The sequence below is a fragment of the Rhincodon typus genome, chromosome 5, assembly GCF_021869965.1.
Source record: "Rhincodon typus isolate 14 chromosome 5, sRhiTyp1.1, whole genome shotgun sequence".
NCBI classification, from domain to species: Eukaryota; Metazoa; Chordata; class Chondrichthyes; order Orectolobiformes; family Rhincodontidae; genus Rhincodon; species Rhincodon typus.
The window spans coordinates 55,560,924-55,584,421 of record NC_063336.1 but is presented as its reverse complement, the minus strand read 5'-3'; the positions used below and the strand labels follow the sequence as shown (position 1 = coordinate 55,584,421).

Here is a 23,498-nt window from a genome sequence, read left to right as displayed (position 1 = left end):
GACAGAAATATGTATGTGAACTGATTAGCTGTAGACAGAAGTTATCTGGCACTTTCCCGTTATGTGATAGAAGTTATTAATAGATATGACATTTAGGTGGACAAACCAGATATTATTTTTAAAATAAGCCAACAAATGTCCTCACCTAGATAAATATATTCAAATCATTACATTATTTATTTACTGTAACTCAAATTAAATCACTTTTTTTTAATGAACCATTGAATCAGAGGAGGTCAACCTATTTGTGTTGAATGGTCTTCGTGATCTATTGAAATTTGAGATTATAGTGCTACAGTGCTTTGCTTATGATCATAGTTGATCTGATCCTGGCTTGAACTCTACTTTCCAATAATACAATTCAGCTATCCTCAAAGTAGCGGCAAGCATTTACATAACATAGTACACTCTATAAAAATTAGGAATGTTACAAGGTCACCCCCCAAATATAGTATAATTTATTGTGATCCATTTATGCTGTGACCAGCTGTCCTGAGTAGGGCATCCTTTTGATAAATAAGGATAGAATAGTTTCTCCTTTGATTGTCATTCAACATTAGACTGCTATTGAGTATGCTGTAGTTATTATCTGTTTTTACAGAGAAAAGTAATTCATTTTTATTAACTTACATAGACTGTAACTTTTCTGCTGCCATTCAAGCACTCAATTAAAAAAAAATGTAAAGCATAAAGGAGATTTGAATAATCATTTTTTTAAATTGGAGAACCTAACAGCAGTTTGAGTACAAAGCAATTCGGGGCTTTAAGAAGAAAGGTCGCTGTGAAGGTCACACTCTCTGCATTTCATACCTCATCATTGTACCCATTGCTAGATAAGCTCGACAAATGGCTCTTAAAAGTTCATTTTGAAATGATAATCATTTAAAGGAAATGCCATACATAGAGGAATAATTTGTGGCCTATTATTAAAGACGTCAGGTAAGGTAGCTTCTTCAAAAACTCACCCGGCTTCTTCGAAACATTTTTTATATGCATACACAATTGCACAGTGAAGAGTAGTGTAACAAATCTTCTTGCATTAAAGTATAAATAGCTGTAGCTGTTCTTTGAGTGTATGTTTGATATTGACAGGGAAGAGATTCCCACATTTTCTAAGACTAGCCATGGGAACATTTACTTTAACTGACATGACTGATCTTTATCATGGTTGCCAAGTTAATTAAATTAACTGTCAATTAATATTGTGTTTTTCAAACAAGCTTTTTTTTATGCAGCTAAATGACAAAAAAGACTGTTTACGTAGCCTAAGGCAGAAACTTGTTTTGTCCTCCAATAGTGAGACTGTTTTATCAAAAGTTTAAAGTGAAGCAATAGTGCTCGGTAAAAAAAAAATTGCATTGAGATCCTAGTGTTGGCTTATTTATTGAAAATATAAATTTGAATTCAATGTTACAGTGATAGCGGAATAGACATCCGTTTGGAAGACAAAAACCATTTCTTACAGGTAAACAGTATACAAATGAGAAAAACCTCATTGGGATCCTCCTAATCATTGCGTTCATTTATGGTTCTTCTTTGGTTCCTGACATTATCTTCAATACACTCATTGCCCAGTCCACTGGCTTTCTGACCATCGTCTTAGCCAGGGAATAAAACCATTTGTATCCTGGTTGCCCTACTTTTGTCCAGACTGAGTTTCTGACCATACGTCCTCCCCACACAATTAATGTCTGCTTCTAATGTTCAGCTATTCATTTGTCAACTCCAGATTTGACCATTGCAGTGTTAACTTGGAAGCTCTCCTTTATCTTCAATTCCTGTAAACCATTTGCTTAAACTTCCAAACTCATCTGCTCACACCCAATGTCACATCAAATTCAAGGTTCTTATCGCCATGTCTTTACTAACCTCATCTAGTTTCCTCTTCTTTCATGCCCACATTCATTCCTGCCTTTGTAAAGTCTTCTAATTTATTTCATAGGTCTGACTCTGCATTAATCTTTGTCTTTGACTTCTTACCCATAACACTTCATTTATAAATGGTGTTCTAAGAAATCTAGGAGTGAAGTACAATCTTTTTTCCTTACCTCTGTGCAAAGTATTTTTTTTAGGACCCTGGTCGGACAGGATGTGAACAGATTGAAAGAATTTAGATTTGCTTATTTTACAGCATGTTATCACCACCATGGGACTTGAGAAGAACATTTGAAGTGGATGTATAGAGTCACAAATGTTTAACAGCTGGCCACATTCAGTGCCATATGACCTAAATCACAGTAACACAATGACTGGAATGCAGATACTACTCTGCTGATAATTCTGTCACACGCTCTTTATGGAGTGTGTTTACTTCCTAAGGTTCCATTACTGCACAGAATGTGATCTAACAGTGAAATTATTCAGGACACTCTGCCAACCAATATTTTCATTCCTTATTATAAATAAAGGATTCAAAAAATTTAGAAGCATTGTTGAGACATTATTTTAGAGTGGAGTTTTCATTCTGAAATGAATCACTGGTCTATGCCACAAAAAAGCAGACCACTATTTTTAAATCAGATATCAGAGTGTCTACTGTTTATTTTTGTAATAAAAGGTACAAATCAAAACACCATTTTGGAACTTGAGCATTTTTACTGCTTTAGGGCTCCTTATTATAGTGAAAATTAAACTGATATATAGTCCATTATGATCATTAACAGGCAAGTTAAGCACTATATTTAATTAAATCACTAACCTAAATAGTTTTGCAAATCATGGCTATCTTGGCTTCATTAAATTTGCTAGCACAGATTTTTTGATTAACAAATAGGAGTTGAGCACAAAGATGAATACCATAAATAAAACAAGAATGGTGGAATTATTCAACAGGTCTTACAGCATCTGTGAAGAGAGAAACAGAGTTACTTTTTCAGGTTGATGACATTCCATGAGAACTCTGAAAGGTTATTGACTTGAAATGTTGTGGGGTTGTACTAATCCAGAACCGCAGGATAATGAGACAACAAGGTGCAGGGCTGGATGAACACAGCAGGCCAAGCAGCATCATAGGAGCAGAGAGGCTGACGTTTCGGGCCTAGACCCTTCATCAGAAAAGGAAGGGTCTGATTTTCTGATGAAGGGTCTAGGCCCGAAACGTCAGCCTCTCTGCTCCTATGATGCTGCTTGGCCTGCTGTGTTCATCCAGCCCTGCACCTTGTTGTCTCGGATTCTCCAGCATCTGCAGTTCCTACTACCACAGGATAATGATTTGGGGATGGGGTTCAAATGCCACTATGGCAGATGGTGACATTTAAATTTAATAAAATCTGTGATTAAAAGCTAGTCTAACGGTGACCAGGCAGTTGTCATTCAAAAAACCCACCTGCCTTTTATATTTCCTTTATATTATCATCCACATCTACTTTCCTTCGGTCGTCCAGCCTCTACAGGACTCCAGAAATACTACAATGTGTTTGACTCTTAACTACCAGTTAAAGGGCAACAGGGGATGGGCAACAAATGCTGGTTTTTCGGTGATACTGACATCCCATACACGAATAAAGAATTAATAACAGAAAATATAACTCACTTTCATTCATAAGACCGAGCTTTCCATTTCAACAGTTCTAGAAACTTTCTTGCACTCAATGTTTTCGTGACAGTCCCAGAAAAAAACACAATGTCAAACTATCAGTGGTTCTACAGTATTGATGACATGTTTTATTTATGTTCTACCATTAATTTTTCATAAGCCTGATTTGATATATATATTGTGAGCAGTGAAACATACATTTCAATAGTACAACTGGTGCCAGTACTGGAGAAAGTGGGGCTGTGTTGTTGGGATAGGCTACACCTGAACCATGCTGGGTCCAGTGTTCCATTAAGCTGCTAAGTAGGGAAATTGAGAGAGTTTAAAACTAATTAGTGAGACAAAGGAATCAAATTTGAGAAGGTATGGTAAAACAAAGTAAAGACAAGGTGAGAGAGAAAAGTATTTACGCAGAGAATGATAAACGGACCATGACAGGAATTGGTAGTGAATACAAATCTAACAATAAATCAACAGATAAGGCTAGAGGTTACAAAAGTAACAAAAGGAGGAAACTAAAGACTCTGTATCTGAGTGCATGTGGCATTTGAAATAAAATAGATAAGCTGCCATCACAAATAGAAATAATTAAGTACATCTGATAATCATCGCAGAGACATATCTGCAGGATGCAGGTATGGTTTGAGTAGAGATGATAAATGATAAAGATAGGAATCACTTGTAAGAGTGGTGTACAGTCCCTTCCAATGGAAACCACATGGTGGAATGGAGTATAAAGAAAGAAAAAATGGAAGCTTATCAGAAAGGTAAAGCAGTGATCATGAGAAATTTTAATCTAAGTATAGATCAGAGAAATCATATGGTGGTCTAAATGAAGAGTTCATACAACATTTTCAGGATAATTTCTTAGAATGTTGTGAATTGTTTAAGTACTGCCTCTGGGTGACTCAAAGAGGAAGCCAATGTCATTTGGAAGTGATCCAAATTTTGATAGTGACGGTAATAAACAAAAGCTTTTCAAATGAAGTGGGAAGCTGACAATTTTTATTGCCCCAGGAGTTTTTTGCCAAATTATTTGGGTAGTGTCCTGGAGATTAATTCCTGAAAAAAAGTAGAAAAGCAACAGAGCAGAAGGTATATACTGGGATTCTATGGTGAGTTAGATCACTGATTTAATTATTTAGTGAGGAGGAAAAACAAACACTAAGAGGTACCAACTGATGCTGCTGCCTGCTCTCTGACCCCAAACTGAATCAGCACGAGGAGCTGGGAGGAAGTGTGAGAGGAAGTGGCTGGTGCAGCATGGGATGTAGTAGTTGCTTTTAAAAATGATTTAATGTGAAATAACAGTGGGTCAGTCTGCCCATGTGTTGCCATATGTGTGCAGAACACAGTGACATCAGCAGCGCGTGTGTGAATGCATTCTGATCCTGTCATTGGCTAGCTGATGTCATTTTGTGTTCAGAGCATTTAATCAAAAATCACACCACACCAGGTTGTAGTCCAACAGGAGAAACAAGCTTTTGGAGTCTCGCTCCTTCTTCAAGTGTCAGTGAGAGCGCTGGCATCATACAGAGAATTTATAAGCAAAAGATCAAAGGATCATAGAACTGATGCAAATGTATTGAACAAACCTAAGGTGGCTGTTAAATCTTTAATCAGTTAGAAAGGATTAATATGCGTTGAGTGTCCAACCAAAGCACAGGCTATATTCGATCTTTATCGTAAAACACGATAAGATTAATTAATGACCTCAGAGGTAGACACCCCGAGGTAGCAGCAATGTAATGATTGTATTGTACATTCGGTTTGTAGAAATGGAGAGTATGCCCTGTAAAACCTCAATAATAATGGCATGAAAACAGAGTTAGTTATAGTGAACTGGCAATTTAGGTTAGGGGGTAGGCCAATAGAAATGCAATTATAGACGTTTAAGGACATATTTCAGAATTCATGGGATAGATACAATTATGCAAATTAGGAGCAGGATGAAGCCACTTTGGCATGCCAAGTGAAGCATTATCAGATTGGTCATGATCTTAGTGAATGATAGAGCAGGTTTGAAGGACTGAATGGCCAGCTGCTGCTCCTGATTTGATGCTGTAAATTTGACAATCCTTTCAGACATGCCTGCTGTACATTGGCACTAACTCACCAATATAGTAAGTGCCTTATTGTATTATGTAGGTGATAGTAATTATAAAGTGATATTCATTTTTATATTCTGTAATCTCACTGTTTTTTGCAGTAGTTTATTGGCAATTTGTTCACAGCTGTTTACTTTCCTGGTGCTTCGACACAGGAATCTGAGTTGTCCAATTCTCCTTTCATTTATTCATCTAGCTATCTGTGCTTTTCACTAAAACACAGCCTTAGTTTGATTTCACATTTATCTCTGAAACGCAAAATGAGTTTAACTATTTTTCATAACATTGCAGTTGTTCTAAAAAAAAATAATATTAAATATGTTCAAGATATGTTGAATACATAGCTTGTGGAAGATGCATCAGCATATGAAACTTGGCTCACTATTCAAGCATTACAAATAAAAACCAGTTTAAGATTTTATTAGCCGTGAATGCTTAGTTCACCATTAGGCTTTTGTGTTTTATTGCATTTTTCTCCAGATCCCAAGACATACATTAAAATCCAAGCATAACCAGTAAGAAAAATTCACAGGCAAGGGATAAATATATGGACACCAGACATATGGAGAACAAGTTTTGTGTTAGTGAATTTAAATAGGGGGACCAATACGAAATTTTGTGGACAATTCATAATATTGGCAAATATAATGACCAGAACAATTCTTATCCCTGTCTTGTACCACCTAATCTCAAATAACAGCATTTAGAACTCCTTGGGAATTCATTGCATTTTCCACCCAGGCATCCTTGTTCTAATGAGTATTCACAGAGGCATAAGAAACACGTGGCTCTGTCTGACTTCAACGTTTCTAAAGTCGAATTTCTATCTTGGACATGATTAAAATGTCATTAAGAAAATGCTTTGAAATTCTAAAGTGAAATTAGAACATTGATCCAAAACTGCAATATATTATTCTTGAGAAATACATTCCAATTCAACATATTTTCCATTCTATTTATTGTGGCCTATATGGCAGAACCTGTGGCAAGGTATTTTTCACTAGGCAGTGGGTGAATTATAGATTTTTAAATGTCTTATTAACAGCACAGCATGCGTCATTAATATTCAGCTCCCACCTTACCAAACCCACCAAACATCACAAATTCTTGACCTGGAAGTCAGAGAGGGTAGCTGGCAAATTCAGTTTGTCATATGCTGCAAAGGGCACTGGGCACCAACATCTCAGCCATGCTCTGTGGTCACTGGTCTCTCCACAGCCCAGCATCCACAGACATTGGAATGTGACATGCTGGCCTCTATGAGCCCTCATGGCACTTTCCCAATCCACTGCACCTCAGGCTGTACTGGCAACTATCATTATAATGCTGCTGGAAGGCAACTGCGCATCCCACCTCATGGACTGGACCAGGCTGTATCCCTGAGATCTCTCTCCCTTTCCTCGACATCCCTGTTCCAATTAATGGCAATAGGCTGGCCACCAATATCCACAATAAACCACTGACTCCCACAGTTGTCTGGACTGTACATCCTCGCACCCTGCTTCCTGTAAAGACTCTATTCCATTCTCCCACTTTCTCCGTCTCAGTTGCATCTGTTCAGATGATGCCAGGTTCCACAAGGCCACCTTCTTCCTCAACCGAGGATTCCCTGTTACTGTGAATGACAGAGTCCTCAGCTATGTCCGAACCATTTCTCGCACTTCTACCCTTACCATCTCTCTTCATTCCAACACCGATAGGGTCCTTGGGCCTCACTGACCACCCCATCAGTATCCACATCTAAAAGATCATAAGCCACCATTTCTGCCACCTCCAGACACACATTCCCCTCCCCTCCCTTGTCTGTTCCCTCGGGGACACCTTGGTTCACTCGTCCTCCATTCCCAATTCCCTCCCACAGCCCCACAGCACCTTCCCAGACAATTGCAGAAGGTGCAACACCTACCTGGTTACTTCCTCCCTCCCCACTATCCAAGGCCCCAGACACACCTTTCAGGTGAAGCAGTGATTTACCTGAACTTCACTCAATCTAGTTGACTGTATTCATTGTTCACAATCTCGTCTCCTGTATGTTGGGGAGATGAAACACAGACTGGGCGACCAGTTTGTAGAACACCTACATTCTGTCCATAAAAATAACTCTGATCTTCCAGTTGTCTGCCACTTCAACACACTACCATGTTCCCTGGCCAACATCTCTGTCTCAGGCTTGCTGTAGTACAATGAAGCTCTGTGCAAGTTTGAAGAACAGCGTCTCATTTTCCGCTTGAGATCCCTGCAGCCTTCAGGACTCAATATCAAACACCTCCTCCCATGTCCTCACCCCGAGACCCCGACATCAAACCCTGCAATCACATAGGCTGATGCCAGAACCTACCCATTGTCAGCTTTTAATCTCCTAGGATGACCTGTATCCAATCCTTTATCTGCCCAACTGCCTCTTCTCTCTCTGTGAGCTCCATCTCTATCTATTATTTATTGGTTTCTTTCCACGGATGCTGCCGGACCTGCTGAGTTTCTCCAGCAGTTTCTATTTTTGTCTCTGGGATCTTTACTCACTGTTATGGAGCTCACTCACTCTGAGTCTATCTGGATGCTCTCAGCATACCTGTTTTGCATTGCCTTGCCTTGTTTTGTACACTTTGTTCCCTTGGCCAGAGCTACTGCACTCATATTACTTCTAATTCTGAAGAAGACTCATATTGTCATTTTGGATTTGAAACTCTAACTCTGTTTCTCCCTTAACAGATGCTGCCAGACCTGCTGGGTTTCTATGTTTCATATTACTACAGTATCACGTTGCTGTTTAGTGCAGGCACAAAGGCAGGAGCTTATCATGGATGTCAGCAGGCCTAGAATTTAGAAGGTTAAGGGATGGTCTGATTGAAGTTTTCAAGAGATTAACAGGAAAAGACAGTGTGGATAAAGATAAACTATTTCCACTGGTTGGAGATTCTGGAACTAGGGGGCACAATCTGAGAATTAGGGCTGGACCATTCAGAAGAGATGTTAGGAAGTACTTCTACAAAGGATTTTGGATGTTTGAAAATCTCTTCCACAATCAGCACTGAAATCAGATTCAGTTGTTCATTTTAAATCTGAGATAAATACATTTTTGTTAAGTAAAGGTATTAAGAGATATAGCTCAAAGACCCGTGTGTGGAGTTAGGCCACAGATCAGATATCATCTCATTGAATGGTGGAACAGGCTCACTCAGCGAGGGGCTGAATGGCCTACTCCTGTTCTAATGTTCCTAAGTAGCAGAGGGCTGGTGCCAAAGGGTCTGTATAGGAGCATGAGGCATGCTCTAATGTGGAGGAGGAGAAAAACAGAAAGGGAATATAATGGAAATGAAATTTCAGTGTTCCTCTGCTTTCCCTGGAAAGTCCTGTTTAATTTTATAGTGTCTGGTAGTTGGCAGCAATGATCAGTACAGACAGCAATGCAAGTATATCTTCTGTAGCTGGCAGCAATGAGCATCAGTATATATTCTAATAAATCCATGACTTCAGTGCTTAGCTGAAAGTTTATGAAGGAAAAATATCTGTAGCTATTCAGTGATTCTTGGCAGTAAAGATTGTTTGGATTCTTTTAGAACTCCGCGCACTACAGAAGTATTCTTTGATATTGAGTTAATTTGCACAGTGAAAAATTCATTATCGAAACAACACTAAAGTTTTGATTTCTCATAGAAAAGTAAAGGAAAATGATTGAGAATAATGAGGCATTGGAATAGGTAAGCAGATGGGATTTGGGTGACTGTTCATGTAGAGAGTGAATTAAATAGCTCACTTCTATATTGTAACTTCTTTCTAATCCTGTATAGCTTGCAGTTTTATGTAAAGTGTTCTCTTATTTCGTAACTGTAACTGCTGTTGGTATGAAAGGTGCATTCAAGAAAGTTAATTCACTCAAGTAATAACAAAAAACCTACTTGATCACAAATTTATATTGCGCATCATTTACTATCATAATGAAAACAATCTGTTTTGAAATTGCAATGGATAAAATGCTTCTGATTCACTGTTTGAAACATCAGAATAATGATGACTTCTGTCATGCTGTATCTTCCATTCTGGGTTGTCTAGAATATTTTGTTTATTTATTATTGCCCCTGTGTCTCAAATTCCTTTCTTGGGTTACACAGTATTCTCTGTTGTAATCATGGTAGAAAGAGGATTTGTCTCAACCCTCCACCGTATCGTCATGACTGAACCAATTGCTGGTGTTTGCTTCCATTTCTCACTCTCCTCCTGACGGGGACATTACTTGGCCTTGGTTTAGAAATGCACAGTGTGTGGATTGATAAGCATGAATCACACACAAGCAATCCATGGAGCGCAGTTGTAAATAACTCACTCATCATTATACACTTTGACTTAAGTGTTTCATATGCGGTTTCATTTTCTATATTGACCATTTCTGTAAAAGGCTAATATCAATTACAGATATGATAGGACATTAACAAGACTCTATAAAGATGCCTGTGCTGTGAAACATATTTGTATTTTCATTCGCAGGGCTTTAGTGCTACAAGATTATCTGAAACTCTGTCAGCATGAGGTGAACGGCACAGTCAGGTTATGGGAACCTGAATTATGAAAATCACCTCTTAACTTACTGTTGGCAATTTTATCTTTAACAACTAAACCTGAAGCCCAAACTTGGTTACAATCGTTTTATGGTCAAAACTTCAGTTCTGGGATTTTTTTCTCACATTGCAAAGAACATCAATGTACAAATTAAGAGGAAATTGCATCAGACTCAGCTTCCATTGCAAGATCTTAACAGGAGAGTGCACTTGAGAACCATCATAGAAATTTGTTTGCCTAATTTATGACATTTCCAAATTTCTGCTAATAAATATTGCCAGAAATTCAGGAGTTATAGGAATCAGATGTGCATTCCTTCTCCAATCTATGCATTTTACATTTTACTCCATGAATCACTATATTTGCTATTTTTCTGTAGTTATGATTACTCAGCATTGTTATTAATAGCTGTAATTCAAGTGGAAACAAACTTGACCTTTTGGACAGAATTTTATCACTGACTTTGGAGCCCCAGTGTTGGGGAATGAAATTGAGGATTGAGAGCCTGCTTTTACCGGTAGCAGGACCAGCTCAGCAATTTTACCAGATGTGGGCTCCTAAAACGCTGCCTCTGGTCTCCCAGTCCAATTAGGATGGATTCCTGATGTTGCAAGCCCAATCAAAGGGCCAACAGCAGTAGAGCCTTTGTGGCCCCACTGAGAAATGTGGACACCGTGAGGCAGGTTGAGGCTCAAGGGGGTGCATCAATAAGGAGGCATCCTTGGAAAGTTAAGTATCATATTAAAATATCAGGTGTCAAGCGGGTACATAAGAACATAAGAACTAGGAGTAGGAGTAGGCCATCTGGCCCCTCGAGCCTGCCCCGCCATTTAATAAGATCATGGCTGATCTTTTTGAGACTCAGCTCCACTTACCTGCCCACTCACCATAATCCTTAATTCCTTTACTGTTCAAAAATTTATCTAGCCTTGCCTTAAAAACATTCAGTGAGGTAGCTTCAACCGGTTCACTGGGCAGGGAATTCCACAGATTCACAACCCTTTGGGTGAAGAAGTTCCTCCTGACGTCAGTCCTACATCTGCTTCCCTTTATTTTGAGGCGATGCCCTCTAGTCCTAGTTTCACCTACTAGTGGAAACAACCTCCCTGCCTCCATTTTATCTATTCCCTTCATAATCTTATATGCTTCTATAAGATCTCCCCTCATTCTTCTGAATTCCAATGAGTATAATCCCAGTCTACTCAGTCTCTCCTCATAATCCAACCCTCTCAACTCTGGAATCAATCAAGTGAATCTCCTCTGCACCCCCTCCAGTGCTAGTATATCTCTTCTCAAGTAAAGAGACCAAAACTGCACACCGTACTCCAGGTGTGGCCTTACCAGGATCCTATACAGCTGCAGCATAGCCTCCCTGTTTTCAAACTCCATCCCTTGAGCAATGGCAGACAAAATTCCATTTGCCTTTTTAATCACCTGCTGCACCTGCAATCCCACCTTCAGCGATTCATGCACAAGGACACCCAAGTCCCTCTGCACAGCAACGTGCTGCAATTTTTTACCGTTTAAAACATAGTCCATTTTGCTGCTATTCCTACCAAAATGGATGACCTCCCACTTACGTCTCTCTGGTTGACCCTTTGGGCCTGCAGGGGCAGTCTTCCTTACCTCTGGCCCCCTCGTTGGGGCATGAAGCTTCCAGTCTCGATGATCACATGATCAGTCTCTGGGAGGCCCACCTCCTTGTATCTGGCAGCTGGTTCCCCCCACCCGCTGATTTCCCCAACATAACAGGGGTTTACTTCCCTGTCAACAAAATGCCAGTGGGGAAATCATCCTTAATAGAGCTTTCAATTATTTACATTGACTGCCCACCTCTGTTTGGTGGGCAGCTGATCTGCATCTGGTCTCACTGGTTTGAAACCACCCCAATGGCGGGAATGCCTTAGGTCCTGAGGCCCACCTCCTCCCATCCCACCAGGAAATTCCTGTCTCTTGGCTCCTGGATGACATATAAGCTTAGAGTCGTTTTGAGACGTCTGATTGTTTGATGTATATATTTTAAATTCTCAAATAGTATATTTGTCCAAAATGTTGTATTTGAAAAATAAATGTTCAGTTCTAATTAAAGTCAAACTCTTGAATAACATTTAAGGCGAATATTCTACTTGAGTAATTTTTTTAACCCCATTCGCTCAAAGGAAATGATGCTGATTGGTGAATTAAAATGTCTACACCAAATGTTTCTTCCCTCGTGATTTTAAACAACAAGCAGCATCAGGTCAGAAACACGCAATTTAAATAAAAATATTTTTTAATTTTTGAAGAACTTCTTGTGATCAAGTGTCAATGTTGGGTTTCCTTTGCGCTGACTTTCTCCCCCCTATCTTTGGGCAGAACGGCTCAATTGGGTAACACTATTGATGTGGTATACATAGATTTCCAAAAGGCATTTGATACAGTGACACACAACAGATTTGTGAGGAAAGTTATTGGTTATGGGATAAAAGGGACAGTGGCAATGTGGAGACAAAATTGACTGATTGATTGGAAGCAGAGAGAAATGGTGAATAAATTCTTTTTTCAGGCTGGAGGAAGGTTTGTAGTGGAGTTCCGAGGGCTCAATATTGGGACAGTTGCTTTTCCTGATATATTTGAATAGTATAGATCTTGGTTTGCAGGGGAATATTTTAAAGCTTGCAGATGAACTAAACAATGAAGAATTGTAAACTAAAAAGAGGACAGTGTAGAACTCCAAAGGGACATTGACGAATTGGTGGAATGGGCAGAGAACTGGTAGATAAGGTTAAATGCAGAGAAGTATAAGCTGACATATTTTGGTAGGAAGAACATTGAAAGACAACATAAAATAGGTTTTTCAATTCTAAAGGGGTTGCAGGAGCAGAGAGGTACAGATACATATGTGCACCTATGTAGGCAGGAGAGGTAGAGAGAGCATTATATGAATCATATTATCCTTGCTGTTATTAATAGTAACATAGAGTGGAAGAGCAAGGAGGTTATGCTGAACTTGTAGAAGACGCTAGTCAGACCTCAGCTGGAATATTGCGTGCAGTTTTGGGCACCGGATTATAGGGAAAGAAGTGAACACATTGGATACAGGGTAGAAGAGGATTGCGAGAATGGTTCCAGGGATGAGAAACTTCAATTATGAAGATCGAGTGAAGGACTTGGGATTGTTCTACTTGGTGATCAGAGGCTAAGGGGAGATTGGTAGAGGTTTTAAAAATCAGGAGTGGACTGGATAGAGTAGATAGCGAGATATTGTTCACATGAGAAAAAGCCTTTTCACTCAGTGAGTAGTTATGATCTGGAATTGACTGCCTGCAAGTGTGGTGGAGACACTTTCAAGTGAGGTATTGAAGAAGGTATTCATACGATTATTTGGAAACAAAATTTGTGCAAGGATTTGGGGACAAAGTGGGAGCTTGGCACTGGATGCCGTTGTTCATTTGAACAGCGGACGCAGGTGCAATATGCCGAATGTGAGTCAATAATCAGCACATGTGCTAATGTCCCTACAGGTTTCAGATAAGTGAAAAAGATTTGCAGTTTCTACATAAAATGTGAGAGTTAAAATGGCCAAGCCCTATTGCTGAGGGGATTATGACTTTAAGCTTGCCTCAAAGTTGTTGAGTTGAAATTCAGGGCATATAATTTTTAATTTCACCAACTGTGTCTCTGGTCTCCAGAAAGTCTTCCCCAGCCAATTCTTTCTTGGGATGTAAGCATTTCTGGCAAGGCCAGCATTCATTGTCCGATCCTAACTATCTATGAGAAGGCAGTTTTGTGCCATCTTGTGGAACTACTGAAACATTTGGTGAAGTAGACGATCTAGTATTAGGGAGCAAATTCCAACTTTTTGACTCAGTGACAGTGAAGGCAGAGTTGTAAAATTTAGGTCAGGAGAATATGAGGCTTGGATGGGAACTTGCAATTAGTGGTGGTGTTCTCATATATCCTTCCATTAGTCCAAGTCAGGATTTGAAAGATGCTGCTGAAGGATCCTTCATGAGTTCCTGTGGAGCATCTTGTAAATGGTGCCATAAATGGTGTAAACTGCTGCCATTAATGTTGAGATGTTGTCTGGCCAATAGCCCTGTGATGCCGGGGACATCACAAGGAGGCTGAGATGAAACATACCACTGGTACTTCAGGTTGCAAATGCTTCAACCTTGACTTTTTCACAGATGTATAAAAATAATCAGTTTTGTTTGCACAAATATCACCATTTCCACAGTGGATTGAGTAGAGTACATCTCCCAGTCCTTCTGTTCATCTGCCCTTCCTTCCTTTCCTCCCCTCAACAGCATGTTCTCTTCATTCAATGGCTCGGTTGTTGCGTGAACTTTTTTTTGACTCTCCCATATATCTGGCAAGTGCTCTGTTGCTATGATTTCCAACCAATTCATCTGGTTTAGCTATTATGTAATGCAGTGCTACAGTAAGGAGTAATTCTTTTGTATTTACCTTTCCTCTTAACACCCTTTGTTACATGGGATGACCCTGCAAATCTGTCAGCTTGATGGCAGTGTGTGTGGGGAGCAGAGGGTGGGAGAGAAACTTTGTAGGAACTAGGTGGACATCAAGTCTGTAATATTAACTTTCAGAAATGGTGCAAAATGGCCAATAATAGAACAGCCACTCATTATGCGCCAGTCCAATATTCCGTTCATTAAAATTAATTCAAAACCAATAGAGTGAGGGATATGATCTGCGACTATTTCAACATTCCCTGTAAGTTCAAATCTTGCAGTCAGAGAAAATAATGGGCCAATGTATACTATGTTATACATATCTATTTGTTATACAAAACTCTACAAACATCTTGCAAAGAAAAAACTGATTCTGACAGTAAAGCATTAAAATGTATAATGAAGATATTACAATGTTGTACTGGGAAGTACTCTGTGTAATCTCATTCATACCATGCTTTTGAATATATTGGTTAAAAAGTATAAAAATAGATTGGAATCTGCCGTGGATGTCTGAAACAACCATTAATAGAAAATGTCAGTGGCGTATTTATCAGTTGAAGAATTACATGGTTGACGTGTAATCCAGAAAAAAATTGACAGTTTAACATTTATTTTTCAAAATTCAAATCTTTCCCTCCATTTTCTGTTAAAATGATGAAATATTGATCTCATAAGTCAAGGTAGCTAGCTTTAGAGAAATGATTGTCAGGTAATATCAGTAGCTTAAACGCATTTTTAAAATATGGAACATTTGAGTGATAGTCTCTAGTGAGTGACCTAAAGTTCCATCTGGTCTCGGTGCTCAGATTCAAACATTGTTAGCATATTGCTTTTCATCATTTCCACAGCACAGAGACATCTTTGCTTCAGAAAGTTAGTTTTCTGTATAGGAGGAAATTCATGATCAGTGTTTGACATTGAGGCGATCCTATTTTGTATTTTTAGTGGATATACACAATAATATTACATACTCGCCAGTAATACAGCATGGTATCTATTGTTAAAAACATCTTTATAGAAAATCATTTGATACGAATTGATTGGATAATTTTAATCAATCTTAAGTCAACAGAGGTCATTAAATGTCAGTGTTACTTATTCATGAGGTCATTGTGACAATGATATGGGTCTGTTGCAACTTCTTTCTCCCTGCTAACAAAGACCATGAATCTCTCTAATGTTTTATTGATTATTTGTGTCTTTTTATCATTGATTTAGAGTGTTTAATGATTATTTTGTAAAATATTCTGAATTTGAAAGGATGGATATTCTTTTAACACTTATTCTCTTCTTCCTTGTTTCACACTGATGTATGTAGAAAGACTGAACAACTACTTTCCAAAGAGGAAAGATTGCAAAAAAATTGCATTAAAAACAAGAAGTTTTTTTTGAAATTTGATACCATCATTTTAAAACCAAAAATGTTAAATAAAAGTCTGACAAATTCTTACCTCGGTGAGTTGGGGATATGAGCTGCTGGATGGCTGTGATCAGGGAGCTCTGAAGGACTGTACAGCTTCCCTCTGAATGGCAAAATGTTTATTGGTATGAATCAAGTGGGTGTGGAAAAGCCCAACTTTAAGAGGTGTGGTTATTATTGTCATAGACTGATTTTAAAGTTCTTATTGGATAAAAATTAATAGGACTACTCCCAGCTGTGGTTCAGGCACCAAAAATGTCAAAGTCAGCTGCCGCTATGACCTCATTCCCCAGCTTCTTGCTCCCCCCTTCCATACTTCATCAGATTAACTGTAGTAGTGTGCATGTAAAACCCATGTACCAAGAAAGGAGAGACTGTAACTCATTCCACCCAGACTCTGACTTCAACTGGCATTGTTTTAAGGAATTGAGTTGTTTTTCTCTTACAACTGCAGCTGTTGAAATTAATTTGCTTTGACTTTATTTTCCTTCACAAAGTAATTCAAAATAAATTATCACTTCTCTCTTCCCCTTATCTTCTATATTTGGATGAAATCTTTCTAGACACTATGTAGCTTTTAAATTTATTTTCATATAACGTGAGTGTCGTTGGCAAGTTCAGCATTTGTTTCCCACTCCCGGCTGTCTTTGAGATTGTGGGCAATGATTATCATACCTTCGAAGGTGGAACCTGCTGTCTAGCCTGTCCACCCCTATGTTGGGAAATAACTCCTAATCTCTGAAAACTAATGTTTGTGTGATATCCTATCAGTAAACAGGATTAGTTCAAAGGAGTCAATTTCAGTTCAGTGAAATGTACAAAATTCATACGGGGCTCAACACAGTAGATGTTGAAAGGATTCTTCCACTTATTTTTGGCAGGAGTGGGGTGTGGTTTGGGCCTCGGGGGTGGAGTGGTGTCTAGAAACTGGTAACACTGTCTTTGTCCCAGACTTTTACTGAGTTTCCAATGTGACAAAAGTGGAGGAAGTCATAATTTGCAAGTCTTACCCCTGAATATGGTGCTTCCCATTATAATGGGATTAAGAATGGAGTTGGCTCAAAATCCCCATGTGTGATTTACAGAGCAGCGGGCCATTTAAAGCATCATGTGCATTTGGTGATGTAGGGATCTGAAGCCCAACGTGTGCAGATTAGACCAGGTGAGAGCAGTTCTGAATCTTATCGATTCATTTGAATAGCTAAGTTAAACTTTTGGAGATGTAAGGTACCAAATTTGAATCTAATGCCATAACATCTTTTGGGGAGGTGAGCTGCCATTCGGTAGATTTAAGGCACCCTTTGGGAGAGGTCAGATTTCCGTTAGAATTTGTGAAAGGTGGAAATGTTCATGTGTAAGAAGTGCAGCAAATCATTGAGACAGTTAAAACTGACACAGGGATCTGTCAGGTTAAAGCTTTTAAAACTTCAGACCTTTCAATCATGAATAAAAGTTTTAGAGGGTTAAACAAAAGATTACTTTACATTTCACTCTGTCTATTGATATAAGCTTGAGGATTTCCATAGCTGGATTGTGCTGCCTGTCATATTTCACAAGGTTCTATCGTCAGAGTAGGGTGCCTTCTATTTCACAGTTTTATTCACAGCTACAAATCATTTGAACTTTTTGATGTGGGACTATGAATTCCAATGTTCATTACACTTGAATTAAAGTTTGCTTTATGAAGCTTTATTGAGGTGAAGGAATTTGCATGTAGAAAATGTGTTTCTTTTGTGAATAAGTATTTTTCTCAATTTAGCGGCCTGTAGTGGAATGCCTTTATTTAATAGAATTTCATGTCTCCTTATCTGAGAATGGCTCATGAGGTCTGCCTACAGTGAGTACTATGTATCTTATTACAATAAGTTAAAAGGTAGAGTTTGGTGGGTGAGGTTATTGCTTGACAAGAGTTGACAATCCAATTCCTATACCCAATGTTCTGATCAATGAAGGCAAAGCATGCTAAATGCCTTCTTCACCATCCTATCTACCAGTGACTCCACTTTCAAGGAACTATGAACCTGTACCCCTAGGTCTCTTTGTTTGGCAACACACCCTAGGGCCCTACCATTGAGTGTGTAAGTCCTGTCATAGTTAGCCTTCTCAAAATGCAACACGTTGCATTTATCTAAATTAAACAACATCTGCCACTCCTCAGCCTATTGGCCCATGTGATCAAGCTCCCATTGTACTCTGAGAAATACTTCTTTACTGATCACTGCACCACCTATTTTGGTGTCATTTGCAAACTTACTCACCCTGCCTCCTATAAAAGGTGAAGTGGATTGGCATGCATGGGGGATGGGAGAGTATAGGGTGGTGAGGGTTGAATGTTGGAAGGATATTCTATGTATTCATTTTTACTTTTAGACTTTGCTGTAGCATCGGAGCCCTGACAAGTTTTCCGCCCATCCCACCTATCAAATTGGCACCCTCTTTAGGTCTTCCTGGGTCACCCACCCCAGCTTGCTGAAAATGGGGACTTAAGGCTCCTTTTTTTTATGAGGTTATGTTGTCTTTACACCAAATCCTGGAATAAAAAGCAGGGTTTTAGAATAAGGGTATGTCATTTAGGAATGAGATGAAGAGGAATTTCTTCACAGAAAGTGTGTTGACTCTTTGCAAAATCCTCTATTCAAGAGGGCTGTGCTGGTGCAGTCATTGAGTATATTCAAAACACAGATTAATAGATTTCTGCATATTAAAAACATTAAGGGCTGTGGTGATAGTGCAAGAAATTGATATTAAAAGTAAAGGTCAGCTATGTTCTCATTGAATAATGGAGCAAGCTCAAAGATCTCAAATGCATAATATTATGTGACCATTAAGGCAATAGAGCCAAATGATCTGACCCCATCCACAGAATCTTTCAATTCCATTTCAATTCCTACTTCAAAATATCACTTCAAAGGAATATTTGTGAATAATTACCTTGCATTTATTGGTCTCTTAGAGTATTCCAGACGTTCTGTGCCACCAGCAATGAAACAGATGTTTGGAAGGACTTTTCTTCAGGAATTTTAAATGTGAGAAATTCCATAATGAATTTAATGCCTCAAAGAAATACTGTGATATCTTGTGTGAGTTCCACACTGAAATCCTTCATGTTGTGGCTTTTATGGGAAAAGTACAACCAACAGAAGGCTGGACAGGTAGCACCAGACAACACGGCATTCATCCATTTGTTTTTATCCACATTGGAATCTAAGATAATACAATTTTAAGAGAGCATTTCCTCCAAATGTTGTAGTTTATAAAGAATGATGGTGTTTATGTTATATACTGAATAGAGAGGCGCAGATTTTGTTATTAAGGTTACCATTGTCATAAACTTTATGCTATAGGATCATATCACGGGGAACATCAATAAGATAAACAAAGTGACTGCAGGCTTGTTTGCTTGTGCAAGTGAATTGGTCTCCTTCCCCATGCATTATGAGACAACAAAGTGGCAGTATTGGTGAATGTCCATGGGGATTATGGATTGTAGTATATGACCATTAATGCTGGTTTGCACATGTCACTGTGGTTATGATCCCATCTGATGGTAACATTGGACAAGTCACATTGCAGAATCAAACCTGACTTGATTGATCGTATGTTTAATTTTGCAGTTCATTAATGTGTTGGTTGGTCACTAAAGCATGATTACACAAGGCTGAAGATGTTCTTTAACAACAGAACATAAATATATTACGCAAAACAAGAAAATTAACAAAAAGCTTTGAAGAGACAATTAGAAAGGCATTACCACAGGCATCTAAACACTGTTTCAACCTATGTCCAAACACTACCTGTTACAGAGACTGAATCCCAGAGAACTGTCACTCCTACCTCAGCTTTTTAAATCTTTATTTAACTGACTCTTTCCTGGTTATTTCAATTGAACTATGAGACCTTCCTTTTATGATTCCTTCCTGAGTTCACTACCTTGAACCTCTCTCAATTCTGAGGGTCTAAACTCCTGCAGTTCTAAATGCTTGATGATTGCGATCCAAACTCTCCTACCTTGGAAGCTCCATAAACTATAAACCATTTCTGCTGAGGTGAATAGTGCCTCAGAATTGACTTGATGGTCCTGCTAGATGAAACTGTTCTAGTTCTGAACTAAACTCTGGGATCTTCTGAACTAAAGTTTTGAATTTTCTGTTCTGAATTCAAAAGTAAATTAATTGCCTTGATGTGTTTATTCTGCCTGTCATAACCACAATGATTTAAACATTTTATCCATTAAGAACACATACGTTTTCCCAGACAGTCTACTGTAATTGCATGTTTTCTTGGAACTGATCTGTAGGTCACTGTTCCAAATTGATTTTTTGACCTTTCTTTAAAAATAACCACAGAACTTCCCCACATCTATCTTCCTCTATTTTGATTTCCAAGTCCAAAAATGTATGTTATACATCTTTCATCATGCTGTCTGTGTGAATGGAATGAATTCTGCTCTTGTGTTCACCTCATAGTTTAGCACTGAATTATGTAGGTGAGTGTTTACTTATTACAATGCCTCTACACTGCCTAAAACTACTGAAATAGTGCTAGATTTAATTATTAGACCAGCACACAATGAGATTACATTTATTTGTTTCAAATATGGCTTTAAAAAAACACGCTGGATAAAACCCCGATTGTTGGAATTTCTTTCAATAAAAGCCCCACGGCGAACAATACATGTATAGGTTATATTCATGGACTAGTAGCTTGGACCAATAATCCAGAAGACAAGTTCAGATTTTACCACGACAGTTGGAGAATTTGAATTCAGCTGTTGAACTGTCATACAGAAAGAGGAAACAATTGTTTTTATATGGATTGACCTCAGCATGATTTAAGCCTAGACAAACATAGTTGACTCTTAACTGCCCTCTCTATTTACCTTGTAAGTCAGTTATCAAATCAAACAAGGATGGGCATTAAATGCAGATTTTGTCAGAAATATTAAATGCCAAAAATGAATGAAAAAAGAACTGGCACAGAGGGCGAAAAGAATCATCCTGTATGAAATCTCTGAAGCATGGAAACTTGTCTTGCATTTGAACTGCACAAACTGACTGATAACGTTTTGAAGCCTACGTGTTAGTCAGTGCGTAACAGAAACTTCTGAAATAGCTGCTCTCCGTCCATCTGCTGAATTCCGTGACCTTCGTAATTAACTTTTCAAACTTCTTTGCTGATTGAATCTGTGGTCAGGCCACTCACTGAATGTTTATTATGTTATTGTGGGACAGCTGGGCAACCATGTGTTCTGTTAAACTGACAGAACTTAAACTTTAAAGCTGGTTCATTTTTAATTTTAAAAGTTGCTGCAGTAGGTTTTCAGAATGAATTGTTCGCAATACAATTGGTAAATAAGTTGTTAGCTGCAGCTATAGTTATCGTTCTCTAATAAGAGAGAACTACATTTCGCTGGTGCAGATATTTCGGATTGCAATGTGATTATAAATGGGATAAATGACATACTCGTTAAAATCTTTTTAACTTATCAAGTGAGGAATCATATGAATAGGCTAAATAATTAAGTAATTGTACAACTCCTGGTGAATGATGCAGATTAGATTTTTACCTCCCTCCAGAATGCATTATTTTCTACAGAAAGACCAATGAAGAAAAGGAAAGAAAATGAATAAGGAACTTCACAAAAAGATAGAAAGGAATAAAATTATTAATTTTAAAAAGAGCTCTAGAACAATTTACTACCTATCAGAGTGAGATGGCAGAGTTTTGTCCTTCCTTTCCAGCGTCTTCAAGGTTGAACTACTAGAACTACTGGAACTCGGGGGCGTAGCCTCAAAGTAAAGGGAGCAGATTTAGGACTGAGTTGAGGAAGAACTTCTTCATCCACAGAGTTGTGAATTTGTGGAATTCCCTGTCCGATAAAGCAGTTGAGGCTACCTTGTTGAATGTTTTTAAGGCAAAGATAGATTTTTGAATAGTAAAGGAATTCAGGGTTATGGTGAGTGTGTGGGTAGGTGGAGCTGAGTCTATGAAAAGATCAGCCATGATCTTATTGAATGGCAAAACAGGCTCGATGGGCCAGATGGCCTACTCCTGCTCCTATTTCTTATGCTATTATGTTCTTATTAATCTCATGTCAGAACCAGAAATCATGCTGTTAATGGGGTTCTTTCAAAATGAATTATCAGCCCTAAATAGCTGTTGTGAGATTTATTCGTATTGACAGCACAAATCCAGCAATTTCATTGTTCACAATGGTGAAATAGTTTTTTATTTGTTTTGCCTGGGCTAATAATGGAGAAACACAAATCTTCCAGCAATTTATGGCAAATCTGAACTCATGGAGTGTCTCTTCTTTGCTACAAATGGTTGGGTTCTTTATCAGAATTTAAGAGCAGGGATAGGCGATTTGGTCTTTTGTGGATGTATTTATAATACCTTTACTTGAAAGTACTGCAAAAAGTAAAAATTTCAAAGACAGAAGTTGTTGGAAATGCTCAGCAAGTCAGGCAGCATTTGTGGATCAAGAAACAGAGTTAGTATTTCAGGTTGATGATCTTTCATTAGATCAGACAACACACAGGCTGGATCTTCAGCCAACCTCCAGGGCTGAAATCAGGTGGATCAATTCTAAAAATAACCTTGCTGACCACTCCATCCTGGCCTTGACTCTACTTGGCTCAATGGTGGTGCAGTATGGATACCACTCACCTGCAATGATTGCTGCTATTTTCAAGCTGGAAGACTTTTTACTGACTCTCCAGCTTTAGGAGCCCTCATCATTAATTAGAAAGTGAGCTGGTCTCTACACCCATTAAAGGTGATTTCCCCCATGAAAATTGGGCCCAGTAATTGTTTCCCTTGGAGGCAGGTTTCGGACCCAGAAGCATTCCCAAACTGTGGCATCTGTCCAAGAGAGAAAATCCTGATTTTCCTCTATGATTCTGGCCCACAGTCTCTGCACAACTTGCTGAGGATTTCCAGCATTTCCTGTTTTGATGCCAACTTTTGTTTGACTTTGTTTTTTGTAAGCGTGCCACTCTTTCAATGCACTAGCAATATAACGAGCAAGAAAAATAATATCAAACAAATAATGCTCAGTAAATAATAATGAAGTAGCACTTTTTTCTCCTTGAGAGTAGTCATAATTCACTCGTGACTTCTTCATTTATGATTCATTAAGTTATTCCAGCTCATAAAACATGCATGGCACTCATTAATCATCCCCTAGATGATACGTTGAAACTAAGGCTGGATGACATATAGGGCCGCACGGTGACTCAGTGGTTAGCACTGCTGCCTCACACCATCAGTGACCCAAGTTCAATTCCAGCCTCATGCGACTGTCTGAGATAACAAAGTGTAGAGCTGGATGAACACAGCAGGCCAAGCAGCATCAGAGGAGCAGGAAGGCCGACGTTTCGGGCCTAGACCCTTCTTCAGAAGGGTCATTTCTGAAGAAGGGT

The 23,498-nt window shown here is 38.7% G+C and overlaps 2 protein-coding genes across 6 annotated transcripts in view; one reads left to right on the top strand and one right to left on the bottom strand.

Annotated features, from left to right (window-relative positions):
- The window catches only part of pln (phospholamban), a 34,359-nt gene extending 18,176 nt beyond the window's left edge, over window positions 1-16,183 (bottom strand). Inside the window, exon 1 of one of the 4 annotated variants that reach the window (XR_007262143.1) lies at window positions 16,106-16,183. The gene's annotated coding sequence lies outside the window, so the exon portion shown is untranslated. The remainder of the gene's footprint in view (window positions 1-16,105) is intronic. The other 3 variants (XR_007262144.1, XR_007262145.1, XM_020516248.2) reach the window with 3 other exon arrangements.
- Window positions 1-23,498, top strand: part of cep85l (centrosomal protein 85, like) — a 286,175-nt gene that overhangs the window by 170,931 nt on the left and 91,746 nt on the right. The gene's annotated exons all lie outside the window — the stretch shown is intronic.